Source organism: Drosophila bipectinata, chromosome 2L (assembly GCF_030179905.1).
Source record: "Drosophila bipectinata strain 14024-0381.07 chromosome 2L, DbipHiC1v2, whole genome shotgun sequence".
Taxonomy (NCBI): domain Eukaryota; kingdom Metazoa; phylum Arthropoda; class Insecta; order Diptera; family Drosophilidae; genus Drosophila; species Drosophila bipectinata.
This window is the reverse complement of record NC_091736.1, coordinates 4103099-4117493: the sequence shown is the minus strand read 5'-3', so window position 1 is coordinate 4117493 and position 14395 is coordinate 4103099. Positions and strand designations below refer to the sequence as shown.

General features: G+C 42.3%; 1 protein-coding gene and 1 long non-coding RNA gene across 4 annotated transcripts in view; one reads left to right on the top strand and one right to left on the bottom strand.

The window, feature by feature from the left end:
- sick (sickie) overlaps positions 1 to 14395 on the top strand; it is a 161365-nt gene that overhangs the window by 67936 nt on the left and 79034 nt on the right. The gene's annotated exons all lie outside the window — the stretch shown is intronic.
- Positions 4624 to 5814, bottom strand: LOC138925908 (uncharacterized). The gene is made up of 2 exons (XR_011442139.1): positions 5215 to 5814; positions 4624 to 5125 (listed from the first exon to the last, which is right to left on the bottom strand). It is a non-coding gene; the product is annotated as an uncharacterized lncRNA (long non-coding RNA).

Sequence of the window (14395 nt, the reverse complement as noted above, 5' to 3'; positions counted from 1 at the left end):
ACAAAAATATAAAACCAACAAAGAAAAAAAAAAGAGAAACGAAAAACAATTCGTGCCATCAACGTATGCAGGTCAAGTAACCTCAAGTAGCAGCCAAAAATAAAAAAGTTGAAGAGGTAAATGAATTTGTTTTGACCCATCCATCCACTCCAGCCACTCCATTTCCCCATAACTGGTATGCGCCGGTGGTGGGCCTCTCATTTTCCCGAGATATTTATCAATTTTACGTTAAATTAACATCAAATCAACATAAACAATGCCGAGAGGAAGCCTATAAAAACCAAGTCGACACCCCCGACAGGCCAAAACTAATTATCATGACACAACTGTCAAAAGCAGGGGAGGCGCGACTGCCACGCCCCTTGTTAGCCTATCGTCTCGATTTGCCCCATCCTTCCTAGCCTTCTCTATTGCCTTCCGTGTCCTGTTAGCCTCGTCACTTTTATGACTTTCACTCACGACCCTTGCCCTCTGGCCCCTGCCAGTCTGTATTCCCTATTGTGCACCTTTTTCCATGTGTGCCTCCTTCTGGCTCACCTTTTCACCTAAATCCATCCACACGGCGCACACATCGATAATTTTTTGGCCTTTTGTGGCAAGGCGTGTGCGGCCAAACTTCGGTTACGTGCCCATCTATTCCGGCTAAAATCGGGCCACAGCTGCGCCAGAACAGTGGCGTAGTCTTGGCCAACGGGGGGTCTCTGCATATTCCTGTACCTGTGAATAAAGATAGCTGGAAAAAGGTAGAACCCAATGAATAGAGAAAGGTATTCGGATCAATGGATCAATTAGGATTTCATGGATATTTACTTTTGGCAGAAAATAGTGCAAAAAGTATCCGGTATTAGCCATTCTATGTATCACTTTCATAAAGAAATTCTACACCATGTTTAGTCTTTTTTTTAATAAACTGAGCTTACTTATTTTACTTACTTTTAGAAAAAGCAATTAACGTGCTTTAAAAATGAAAGTTAATTCTTATAAGCTCTCTTTCGTTTGTAAGAATATCAATAGCTTCAAAAACCAATATCTTAAGCCCCCTTTTATAATCAAAACACCTACGCTACCTTCTACCCACAAAACACTTTCCATACACATTGAATTTCCTTTTCATTCTCTTGGACCAGCATTGTTGGCCAAGTTTATTGTCGTTCTATAGCCCCTCTTATTGTCGCTTGATCTTTAGTGGATGACAATAAAGTGCTCATTTTAACTACAAATTACATAATTATAGCCATTGACCTTTGTTATCGCCGGGGCTCATTCAATTTCTGTGAACTTGGGTGGCTTTTGGCCAGATTTTGTGTTTAGTTAACGTCATTTTATGGAGCTCCCCGCGGAGCTTTGCTGGAAACCGAAAAGTCAATGCCTGGCTATCTGTCAAGATTCTCTGATTGTTTTTTGTGGCTTGGGCTTCTGGGGGAGTTGGATGGGACCGATGGCCAAAAGTTTGGGGACAACTAATGAGCTTTTATTTATCACTGACAGAGCCAGCGAGCTCGGGTCAGCGCTGGCGATTCATCATCCGTGGAAAGCCAGGCTTAGAGTCTCTAAGCCTAAGCCGCCAAATTGAGCGTTAAATCGGGCCTGACTCGCCATCGCGCTAAACTGTCAAAAGGCTTCGTCTTCGGCTCTGGTTTTAGCCTGGCTCGTTTATTAATTTAACAAGATTTGGGCGGGCAGGGGGAGTCCAGGCGTACATTAAATTTAATTTTCTTTGGTCGTCATCGTTGGTCCGGAATCGGGTCTCCGGATTCGTCTCCATCTCCATCACATGAGCTTGGGCCTTGGCTCCGTGACTCCGCACAGCTGTCAGCTGTTTGGCCAGACAGAATTAGGCTTTTTGTTGGTCTCTTGTCTAGCCAGATAAATGTTGAAGCCACAGAGCCAGCAGCACCAGAAGCAGCAACACCACGACAAACGGCTGTTGCAACGGTTTGTGGACTTTGGCCCGCGGGCCAATGAAGTTGCACTGTGGCAAAGTTGAAGTTGCTCTCGCACCGCCTCGCCGATCTGATGATGAGTCATGCTGGGGTGCGTCATGAGGCAGGTTTCAACTTGGCAGGGGAAGTGGATTAATTGAGACTTCCAAAATATAACAAACAAGTGTGATCCGGCATAACAGAACTCGATTATAAACTTGCTTGCATGTGTTTGGAAACTAAACTTATGAGGCATAGGTTTTGTGACTAAGCCTAGTTTTCATTTCAAGTTTTTACAATTTAACATCCCTAGTACCATGTCTAACCATCCTAGAAAAAGAGAAACCTACAAATAAAAGACAACAGACTATGTCTGGCTAATCACCCAAGCACATTGTCAAGTTGGTTACCAATTAATGCCAAAGGCAAGAACCTGCCCGAAACACGGTCATGACTGTTGCAAGAGTCGGATTTCGATTTAGTACTCAATGGAATGGCAAATTGTATTCTGTGTCTAGTAGCTACCCACTTCCCCCTAAATTTCTCCGCTCCTGTCCATGGTCTGCCCCTCTAACAACTTCCGCAACACATTTGTCCAATTTGCACATGGCTAGCAGTGCTCTGAGCCCGATTGTTCCCAATTATTGTTGGCAAGTGGTGGCAGCAAAAGGTGTGGAAAGTGTTTTTCGATGCCATAAATTCTGTTTGCCAATTAGGCGGAGAGACCTTAGACTCTAATTTGGGGTAGTGGGGTAGCCTAATGCAGATTTTGTGTCAAAGAAGCCTGAATGTAAGGCTTATGAAGTATCCCACGGATTTGCTACAAATGCCTTTCATCTGAAATCTCAAATAAATAAAGTCAACCATAAATTCCTTCGCTTTGGCCTCGGCATTCTATATAGACTTTTGAGTTAATATCTTATTAGGGCATTCATGCTCGTCCCATATTTCATGGAGATATCTGGGAGATATTCCCGGAACATTCGTTTAATATCTCATCATTAAAACAGGCCATTAGTTCTGTCAACTCTTTGTGAGTTACCCCGAAATAAATTTCAAAAAACGGCACGCGTTACTCGACAATCGGCCGCATTAAACACAAAATAAATTCATCAACGAATTTAGACTGGAAGGTTCAAAGAACCTTTTGCCGTCCCGACCAAATGTTGAATGGTAAACCGGTTTTTAACACCTCCAACACATCGCCACCGCCACTGCCACCACCTCCGCCGGAGTGACTCAGTTGCCGGACTGGCGCAGTGGTTGTCCACCGGGTGGGTCAAGCCAACCACTCGGTTTCCGATGCAGTCAAGGTCGCTGGTTTATTTGCGGTTTGTGTACTTTGTCCGCCAAGTATCCATGGTTAAAGGGCGTTAAGCTTTGTTTACGACGGACTCCGGACACAGGACAGCGGCGGGCTTTGCGGCGTGCTAATTGTGGGGCATCAATAAAGGAAAACAGCCATGGACCGCACACCGCGAATCGACTCAAACGGCTGCCATAACCCCGCCCCCGAAAACCACAGCAGAAGGATCCGATCCCCAGAGGACCCGCCGAAACATAAAGAACGGAAATGGGCGCTACAAATTAGCACCACTCTGAAGTTCTCTCTGGGCAGTGTGTGAACCAAAATCGGATATACCCAATAAAATAGGGGTTTACCAGGCAAAGGGATTGGAATTCATTTTATTGATTATTTTCCATTAAAAAATAATACATTTAATATTAAAATATTATCATATACCCACACTGCTTCCACTCGAAACTAAACCACTTTCCAGGTCATCATTAATTCGATCACTGCCATTAATTGCCCTGTGGTTTCTCCTGTGTGGCCACAACAAATTTCTTGACAAAAGTAAACAAATTATTTGATTTCATTTATTGGTGCTTGTGGTTATATTGCTTTTTGTTTTTTGTATATTTTTTTGCTGCTTGTTAGAGGGCCCGTCGATAGTCGGCAAACTTCAGTCAACAAGATTTTTTCTACATTTTTTGTACACCCTCGGGGGAAACATTGGCCTACTTTGTGGGCGAAATCCAAATTAATTATATAGGACTCTAGCGAGGAAGTTACTTTGTAGGTAGCTCAGCTAACCAGCAATCAAAATAAAATTACTAATAACTAATAACTGAAGAAAAGAATAATAGGTGAAATGACATTGGATGATACTTCTTAGGAGGGCTAGAAAAATTTCTATTGTATTATCTATTACCTTTAATTAAAGAATGAGCTCCATCTCTTGTCTTGTCGCTTGTAGTTGACTTCGAAAGCTCAATCGCAGCTTAGTAGAACCTAATGGCTTAATTAATTGGACGTGAATGATTCTGAATGCTGGAAAACCCTTGAAATTTCGCCGAGCTCAATAGATTGCTGTCCACTTCATCAGGGCGAGACGGAAAATTGCAGCAGCGACTGCGGATCGTCATTTCCCTGCTGGGCTGCCACGACCACTCAAAGCCAAGTGGAATCGAGTCCCATTCATTAGGCTCCACTGACTGGGTCCGGGTCTGGCTGGGGAAGCTTCAACCTCAACTTCAACTTCAACTGCAATTTGCAGTGTGCAACTTGAAGTCCGGCTGCAATCAGTGCGACGACGTGCCTTATCATTTATCGCCTTGGCTGGCTCTTTATTGTTTGCCATTTTAGTTCACATTGTCGCTGGACAGTGTTGATGGTTTTGTGTATCTTTTCGCTTCGTTTTTAATACGTGCATATATTTTTATATTTTTTTTTTTTTGTTTAATTTTCGCGCGTTGTCTTTTGATTGAAGAAGCAGCAGCAGCAGCGGAAATGTCAGGCTGCAGCATAAACACAAACATAAATCTCAATGACAATGATGATCGTGCCACAGATTACAATACCATTGCTGCGGCTCATGATGATGATGATGATGACGTTGCGACACAGTAAACCCACCCACATATGCGCCACACGCCACCGCCTCCGGTTGCATTCCCATTCCCATCTGCATCTGCATTCGGATTCAGATCCCCCGTTGCAGCTGCACTGCGGTTTCAGTTTTCGCCTGTTTAGCATAAAATATTCGCCAGAGATTTGACAAAATCCATGTGGCCACCTACGCAAGTGGGAGTTGAGTTTTCTCAATTCTATGCGCGAATAGCGTGACACATTTTACAATTCTCGGAATACGGAATTAGGTGGAACCGACTAATTAGAAATGCTACGGAATGGGTTGGCTCTATTCCAAATAAATTCAATTAAAAGCAGCGAAAGTAAACAAGAAATTATGAATAACATCTGAAGAAATACAGATCTGCAGGCACTTACTTTCAAAGAAACTTACATCAACATCCTGCAGCTGGTATTACGCAAGACACCAGCTTTATTATTGGTAATTGATACATTTCCTACAGACTTTCTAAATGGTGGCATTCATTAAACTCAGATTAATTCACTTAAATTCGAATGGCAACTGGTAAGAATCTGGCTTTCTTTCTCCTGTCTTGGCTTGCGTGGAAAATGAATTGCATGCAATCAAAATATTGATTGAACACATTTTTAACACGAGAAGTCTTATTTCGCATGAAATTAACAAGGAAGAAAGGTGGCACACAGAGCATGCGTGCCCCATGCCCCATCATGTCCCATTCCCCCCTGGCTTGGGGCATATGTACGTATGGCACTCCTTATTTTCCCGCCAGTTGGTCACGCATTGTGCGACCATAAATCTTGGTTCAAAGGCGTTGAAAAATCGTATGCAACGAATATGGTAAAAACGACTCCAGGCAACGGGCAACAGTTGGGAATTGGCTTTAAGCTGCGCCCTGGAAACGGCCAAAAAGGCGCCTTCTTGCCATTGTTAAGTCAGGTTTAAGTTTTCGCCGCTTTGCATAGACTGCAATCTCGTTTACGACTTCATTAGTAGTCGACAAGTTTTCACTTTGAAGACCTCAAGTGCTTGGCAATTAGCCACGCTTCATTGGCCGACAAATCAGTTTTTTTTCTTTCTGTTATGGTTATTACTCGTCTGTTCGAACATATATTCGAACTATAAACGAATGCATGTATGTGGTTCAGTCGTAGACATTTATAAAGACTGACAGGAAATCATGAGACTATAATTTGAGGCAGGCCTTGGTGCTGGGCCGCGATTGTTCAGGCTAATTGAATACGTATATGCACATTTAAAATTGGCAATTGGAAGCCATTGATTCTCCCGAAATGGCCTTAGTACATACTACACCCATGGACGAAACCCAATCTCAAAATGAACATCTGTTTGACACAGCATTGACACCCTGTCTGTCTCTCCGGTATTGTTGCCATTTATTTTAATGAAAACTAGTTGACTGCATTAGTCAACAATTTCATTACTCTTCTGCAACACGCCTGGTGCTTACCACCTGGCCCTCCTACCCCCACCCGATCAAATCTAATTAAATTCGCAATTGCTGAGTAGTTGCTTGCCTGGATTTTGGCAAATATTTGTCACTTTGGCAGGTTGACAGCGGCAACACAAAACCACAGAACACCGAACACAGAATACAGAACACAGAGCCAAGGCACAGATACTGTAAATTATGTTTCAGCTTCGAGTTGCAAGTTGCATATCCTCCTATATGTATATATATATATACGCATCATACCTCCCCTGGATATACGACGTTTATATTGACATGACAAATAAATTGGCCCGGTTGGGAGTGAGTGATGGGAAGAGGGACTTGCTACTGATGCTGCTGCTGCTGCATGCGGTTTGCCTGCCAGGCAAACAAACCTCAAAATAGTTTGGCAAAATTATGCATTAATGTCGGCCAGGTCGACTGCTTTTCCGCTCGGGGGTTTGGACGTGCAAATAATGCAGTAAATTTCAGGCCAAATGCAGAGTCGCACAGCCCCAGAGAGCGGGAGCCGGCGAGTCCCGGCTCAATCCCGGGCCAAATGCATTGGCTAATTTCTGCAAAACGTCTGAGAGCAACTATGCAAAATTTTCGACAACCAGGTTGATGCCGACAGGTGCCAAAGGGCATTCATTTGTGTGCCGTTCTAACGGCGCAATTGTCTATCTGGCTGTGTTTGTTCATGACAACCGCCGCCCCAGGGTCAGTGGCGTAGTCTCGATATAATTGCAAGGGGCGAGTCTTCCAGCCAAACCGTGAAACATGGCTCTAGCTTTGATATGAGCCGCTAGGAAGGCTCCAAAATAAAAAGTTAAAGATCTGAACTTTATGAGAAATTTTCCACATACTCTTTTGTATGTTTTATAGACCCCCTTTGCCCTTTGCCACCGCCTTTGCTGGCAGAACGTGCTAATGCATAATCATAGATGAGTGTGTGTTCCTGGGAAACTACTGTGTTGACAACTACCGGGCACAATTGTTAATTGCATTTCGGCAGTTGTCGAACATGACCAGGAAAACGCGTGTACAATGATTTTTTCATGCCCCGGGGTGCTTTGAAGAGCTTTGATGCCTGTTAAATGGCATATTAGGCCACACAAGCCAAATGCCACCGACAATTTCCGCTTTCAACCGGCCATCCGGCACTTGAAGTCTTTAAATTGAATTGCCAACTTTATCCGATTGTTGGTGGGATGCTGCACAAAAAAAAGGACACTCTGAAAATAAATCATGCAGTCTGAGAACCATCACTCAATTTGCGGAATTTATCACAACTCTGACTGATGATGGGGATGTTGGAAAAAGTTGTTCAAATCAAACTCCATTCTGAGCAGTACAGAAGAGGAAATACTCTTGATTTCAATTAAATAAAGAATAAAACGGTCTTAACCCCTATATGGTAAAAACTTGACGCCTACGCAACCACAGAGGTTGCAACTGCAGAAGCAACACCCTAGAAGCAATCCACCTGGAATTGCAAAGTATATCGTCTGTATCTGCTATTGTGCATGTCTTTATACATATGTGGATACTTCCTACAAGTATATAGATACAATATATATGGATTCGCAGTTGCCACAACGCATGACACTGACAATTGCACGTTGCGTGCTAAAGAGGAATGCCCCAGCCCAGTGTCGCTGGACGGAGATCCAGACTCGAGCTCCAAGACCGAATGGTCGCACGGACACACCGACTGGCGGACTGACGGACAGGCAAACAGACAGGCGGACAGGAGCAACAGCAACAACTACGTACAGTTGGACATGTTAACAGGAGCGAGAGCACCAGCAGCAGCAACAGCAGCAACAGCAACATCACAATAGCAACTGCAAAGTGTCAAAGTCAAATATGCAAAAAACCAAAGGGAGCCAGGGGGGCAAGCGCTGGGCCAAGTTAAACAGTTGACAGCTGAGAAATGTAAGCTTCAAGGATATGGCCAGGGCCTGGCCTGGGAATTCTCGAGCCACCTTGTTGGCCTAGTCAAGAGTTTTCAGGTATTGCCTGGGAAAGGTGGCTGTGCGTGACGTTCTGAATGGTGGTCCAATGACTTCCTGGAGAATGGTTTCATAAACAACACAAGAGCAGATTGAAAATTTATCAATAAAATTGGTAAAGGAAGTTTGGGTTAGATAGATACAATACGATAGGAATACTTACTAAGGGGTCAACCACATTTATGGGATATTACTAATGAACTAGGATGGTAAATTATAATAACATAGTGCTAACCTAAGGTTTATCTTTGAGTTTTAAGCCTAAAGTTAATTATGCAACCTTTTCAGAACTGATTACCTGCTAATTAGTTAGTTTAGGCCACTTTCAACATTAATTCCGGATAGATGGTCTGGCTGATATGCCGCAACAATAATTATACCAGAGTCTGCAATACATAATTAAATTGTCAACAAAAACATACACTTATTGGTATAAATGACTGAATTATGAAAATTGCATTCATAATAATTTTTTACACGCAAACGTATGGCATTTTTTTTGTTTACTATTTGATGTCAACCGAATTCAAAATTCTATCAAGCAGAATGAAATTTTGAGCGTTTGTGTTGCGTGGAAAATTTTATTAATTTTGCATGCGTAAGTTCATTATGCATAACAGGCAGCAGCAACAACAAGGGGAGGCGTGTTAAATGTAGCCTATAATTAAATACTGTGCCCGGGCACAGGGCGATATGATATAGTATACCTAGCGATGGGAGGTGGGTGTTGAAGGGGCCTTAAAGTATACGCCTAACGCACTGTGACAGGGCAATTATTTAAACGCCGACGCTGACATCTCGTGGAGTGTTCAAATGTCATATTTCTGGCTGCTGCAGAGTACAATAGGTGGGTACAATTTGGGTGCGACACACCTAGTATCCATACCTGTAGCTCTATCTGTATCTGTATCGGGCTCACTTTGCTATCCGAGCTGTAAATGCAAAATTACGAACGCCTTGGCTCAGCCAACTCGGGCGTCCTATAATTGACTCGACTCTTGAACTGAGGTTGTTATGGCAGCCTTTGATTGCTCAACGTTTATGAAAAACTTTGACCCAGATTAATCAGCAATTTGTTCTTGATTATTGCTTTCGGTTAATGAAATAGGAGAAAATCCAACTTGCCAACACTTTCTGTCAATACGCCGGCAGTTTAATAAGCAACTTTCGTTCTTCGCCGTCTAATTAGTTTTAATTGGGCAGTAGTTGTTGATTTGTGACTGCAGTTGTCGTCCAATTTGTCAAGCCTATTTACCTAATTAGCCATAATTATCCGCGTTCCCATCTCGCTTAAAACGAAACGTTTTCTCTCACCCAAAGCCACAATTTGAGCTTCCCAAATCACGACTTCCGGCAGCGCTTGCTCTGTCATTAGCATGGCTTGGACGACGCAACCCATCAAAGAAACATTTCAAGTAATACGGGGCCTATTTGGACGGGGCTCTCTAACGGTTAGCCAAGTGGCAAGTGTCAAGTTCATGGCCAAAAAGGGAACCAACAAAAGGGCCAAAACCACCGACAACAATTGATACAAAAGTGAGCGGTTCAATTGTTGTTTGATTTCTGCGTTTCCAAATTGTTTGGACTGGGGGACTGCCGGACTGACTGCCGGCCACCTGCAAAATACAAAAGGTAAAGGTGAAAAACAAATAAAAAATTCAGGAGGTGGGTACGAGAAGCGTAAATGAAATGCAAATAATACCTACCAATGGAAATCGGGAATCGTCAAACGGAGACCTTCAAACGATGACGTTGACACCTGTTCCAGGTTGTTTAGTTTCAATATTTCATTTGCTTGCACAGTCCATTTGTTTATTTACATTTTGTTGGCCGCGTCGCGAATATATATACAATTTTTGTGTCCCAGAATCTCTGAACCTCGAATTCACGCTCCACTGCAGTTTGGCTCTGGGAGCTCGGGCTCTGGGAGCGGATGTGCGATGTGAGATGTGACTATGATGACATCGCAGTAGCCAAATATCATTTAATGAAAATATCAAATTTTGTTTGGATAATCCCCTCCCCCAACACTCCGTACGATTCTATACCTGTTCGCTGGGTATATTTTTCGGTGCTCCTACGTGAGCGGTAACAAAATTTGAATTTTGATAAAATTTTATGCCCAACACGTTTTCACATTTCTCATTGGCCAAAGGCAAGAGGCATTTCTTCATTTGCCTTTTTTTCCCCTCCGGTTGTGCCATTTTATTTATGGGCCTCATAAATATATCTTTTTCCTCAGCAAAAGATACAATTTGAAGTTGCCTGGAGTTGATTATCATGTACAAGTACACTGTCTGCCTCGGTCATGTCACATGCTAATCAAATGACTCTAAGCCTGACAAATGGCACGTGTTCTGTCTTAGAAGAGTTCTCGAGAAGACTTCTCTCTAGATTTTCCATGAAGATGTTAGCTTCTGGCAAGGCCACTCACAGGTAGCCTAATAGGCAATTTATTTGTAAGGTAGCCGAGACAAACAAACACACACATCACTGGCCAGATTTAATCTCTTGAATGCAATATAATTCCAGCAAATAAAATATCTTTTATAGTCAATATTTTTTCATGCTCAAAGCTCTAAGCCCATGGCCTATTTTACTAATTGCCAGCAGCCAGTTTTTTGCCGGCAGCCGGAAACATAGACACAAAAAGTCAGTTGCAATTCCATTTTGGAGCCTGCAACATATGAAATCAAAGCTGCACCATCTAAGCGAGATGAACAATGCAATGAAAATTGCAATGTGTGTATGTGTCGATTGCGAATGTGGGATTTTCGTGTGCGGCTTAAACAATACCCCTCGCATAAATAACTACAAAAAACTAGCAAATCTCCAAACGAAGTCTCATGTAAATAACACAGCAAAAAGTGCTGGGGAGCGTATCTAACAGATACACGCGCCATAAACTTTGAAAATCGTATGCTACATGCCAGGCCCCTCCTTTCTCCCATTTTCCTGCAGATGAGGATGGCCATAAAATATCAATTTCGTTTTACAACAAACGCCAAAATCGAACATAAACTTATGAGTCTCTTTTCGTGTGTAAAAAGAGCAGCATACTGGATGAAATATTGAAATAAAATGTGAGAAAAGCGAAAAAAAAGCATGAATGAAAAATGCATTGCAGTAAAAATGAAACAAAATATATACATTTGCCAATATATATTCATGTATTTTTCTGCACTTTTCATACAAGATATTTGGAATGTTTAAGGAAAACCACCGGCGGCAAAGTTGAATATGTATTACAAGCAATTTAACAAAAAACTCGGGGACAATAGTGTGATCCGACTAGAAATTGCATTTGTTTGATTGATGGCGGAATTGGGAGTATCATTGAATACGTTTGAATAAAATAGAAAAAACAGTGAAAACTATATGATTATTATTTTTTGCCAGCTGTGCTGTCTGTACTTTGTTGCCTTGTACTTTTCAAATTAAAATCCCATTCAATTGGCATTAATAAAATAAATAACAGCCAAAAGTTGCCCGTGTGACAGCGTATCCTCGTTAGTATTTCAATGGTTGTCACGATTTATCATCAATATGGATACAGCTCACGCTCTCTGTATTCCATATTTTTTTCCAAAATTTTTTCCATTGTCATTTGGTATGCTTTTGCAAATAATTTAAGCTTTAAACCTCAAACCGAAAACGATGCAAATATTCTGTTTCGCTGCAGGTGAGTGTGCTTGATGATGTTTGGCAGTCACGGTGTTTATGCTTGTATTGATTTTATACATTTTTGTAAATTTTTAAAAACAAACGGATGTTTGACAATTATGCAAACAATGCACGCGGCAAGTGCCATTCGAACAATTTCGAATTTAAACAGCACTCCTGGATAGAAAGGAAAGCGAGCAACACAACAAATGACTGGTTATTAATTATATGATTTTTGTTTGCTTTCGCATAAATAGGTATATACGAATTTATGGGCATATTTTGTGCTCACTGATTACGCCAGCCAATTAGTGAGTTTTGAAAATTGCTGCGACCTGCGCAAATATTTTCATACGCATCCATGGATGCAATCGGGCATGAAACAAACTCTGGCCACATATTGATATTTCTAATTAATTTTACAAATTTTGTTCTCTGAACCTTGGCAGCTCATGTTGAAGCCAATTTGGCTTTAGTGTGTTGGATGCGGAATTTCGCTTCAAAATCCTTCGTCCCTCATAAAATTAGCTTGCATTCCATGTCAGGCGGCGTAAATATTTTGATGCAACATGCAATTTCTCCCAATCTAAACATTCGCATCGCATCGCATCGCAACGCGAAGGATAAAAATGAAAACAGCTTAGAGCAGCATTCGTGATGGGTGATGGGTGGGTGGCTCTTGGGCGATGACTGGGTGGCCGGACATGGAAGTGGAAGTGCTGGGAGTTAGGTGGTCGATGGTAGATGGTAGGGGCGAGCCAAAGACGGAAGGCTAAACTCGCACAGCATAACTTAAGGCGTAGCTAAGGCGATGGCGTTGCGAACAACCGACAACCCAGAAAAAAAAACAGAATGCACCCAATTGTGTGCCAATGGCAAAACGAATACAGTACAAAGCGCTTAAAACACTGAAAGAAACTGTAGGGAATTTAAGCCACCTAACCACTCCATCTAAAATGATCAAAACTCTACAATATTTCTTGTGCATCTATCCATTATCTTTTACAATTCCCCTCCTATTTATTTTGTGCCGCTCAAGTATTTGCAAAAGTGTAATCGCCAAACACGTTCACTGCGAATGCTCTTAGCCTTGGCTGGCACTTTCTTCAGGCGCCTATTGAGAGCAGCCGGAGCGGAGCGGCACCTTGGCATATCTCCAAGGCTAATCTTGGCTAGGAGGCTTCGGACCAGGAACCAGGGAACACCATTTCCAGGCAACGGAAGCGTGGGGCTTGGGGACTTGCGTGTGCAATTTGCTTGCTTATGCTTTCCCCACTCACCAAGCCCCCACAGCTTATCATCATCTCGAGTTCAACTCCTTTTTATGCACATTTTATTTGTATTTTTTCGCCGTATTTTTATTTAACCTGCGCTGGCAGTAAATAATCATAATACATATTTAAATTGTGACCGTGTGTGCGAACTATTTGCGCTCACCTCCGCTTTTATGCAGTTTTTCTCAGCTTTTCCATAGCATTTCCTCCATCAACGATAGTGTACTTTTAATAAAAGCAACTTCCAATCTCCTGCCCTGGACTTATCAATAATTTCTCGTTTTCTCAAGCTGCAATGTATTAAAAAAAGGGAAGCCATAGCCATAATAGAGTGGGAGGGAAACTCCAAATTGGCCGCGCCTTGGAAAGAATCTTGAAGAGACTTTATGGCAATCAATTTAATGCGCTGGAGCACACGCACTTTGGCAAAGGTCGCTGTGGCAACCACTTCCCAGCATGGAGGAGGGGAGAAGCCCTGAAAGCGGTTCTGTTTGCTGCTGAAAATTTGCTACAATTGTGCGAACACGCTGAAATCTTACTAAATATTTCAGCACAAACGAGAAGTAACGATGTGGCAAGGGGCACTCCAAAGTTGAGGTGGCGTAACCTAAGTAGCAGGTCCCTAAAATCTTTAGTTTATTTAAAACAAGTTTATTTAAAATTGTATGAATAAATAAGCAGTGAGGTTACATACAAGATAAAGTGTTCTTTTTGAGATAGTTAGTAGGGAGTTTGATGCTCATAAATGGTCTGTAAAAATGTATGTATAATACATATTTCTTTGAAGTTTCGGAAAAAGGTACTTAAGCCCTTTGTTTTGGCGGCAAACTTTTCGAAATCTAGATTGCCGGATAGAACTATTTCAACTTCCTCATTGATGGCCCTTTTGACTTTCACTCGAATGCACTTGCCAAATTAAAGTGGCTCTGTTTTGCGCCCCAAGCTCCCTGATTCCCTGTCTCCTGCACTCACATATGTCCGACAATTTCAATTACATTTCTTCACTTCAATCAAATCGCATTTCGTTTCAGCACTTGGCCTTTGCCCGGCTACAGTCCCAGGCTATTGGCCAAAAAAATTGTTTGTGCAGTACGCGTGTTGCACTTCCAGTCATTCGTAAATTGAATTTACAGTTCAGTCTTAGCCAGTTGAGTCGGTCCTTCAGCCCCACCCC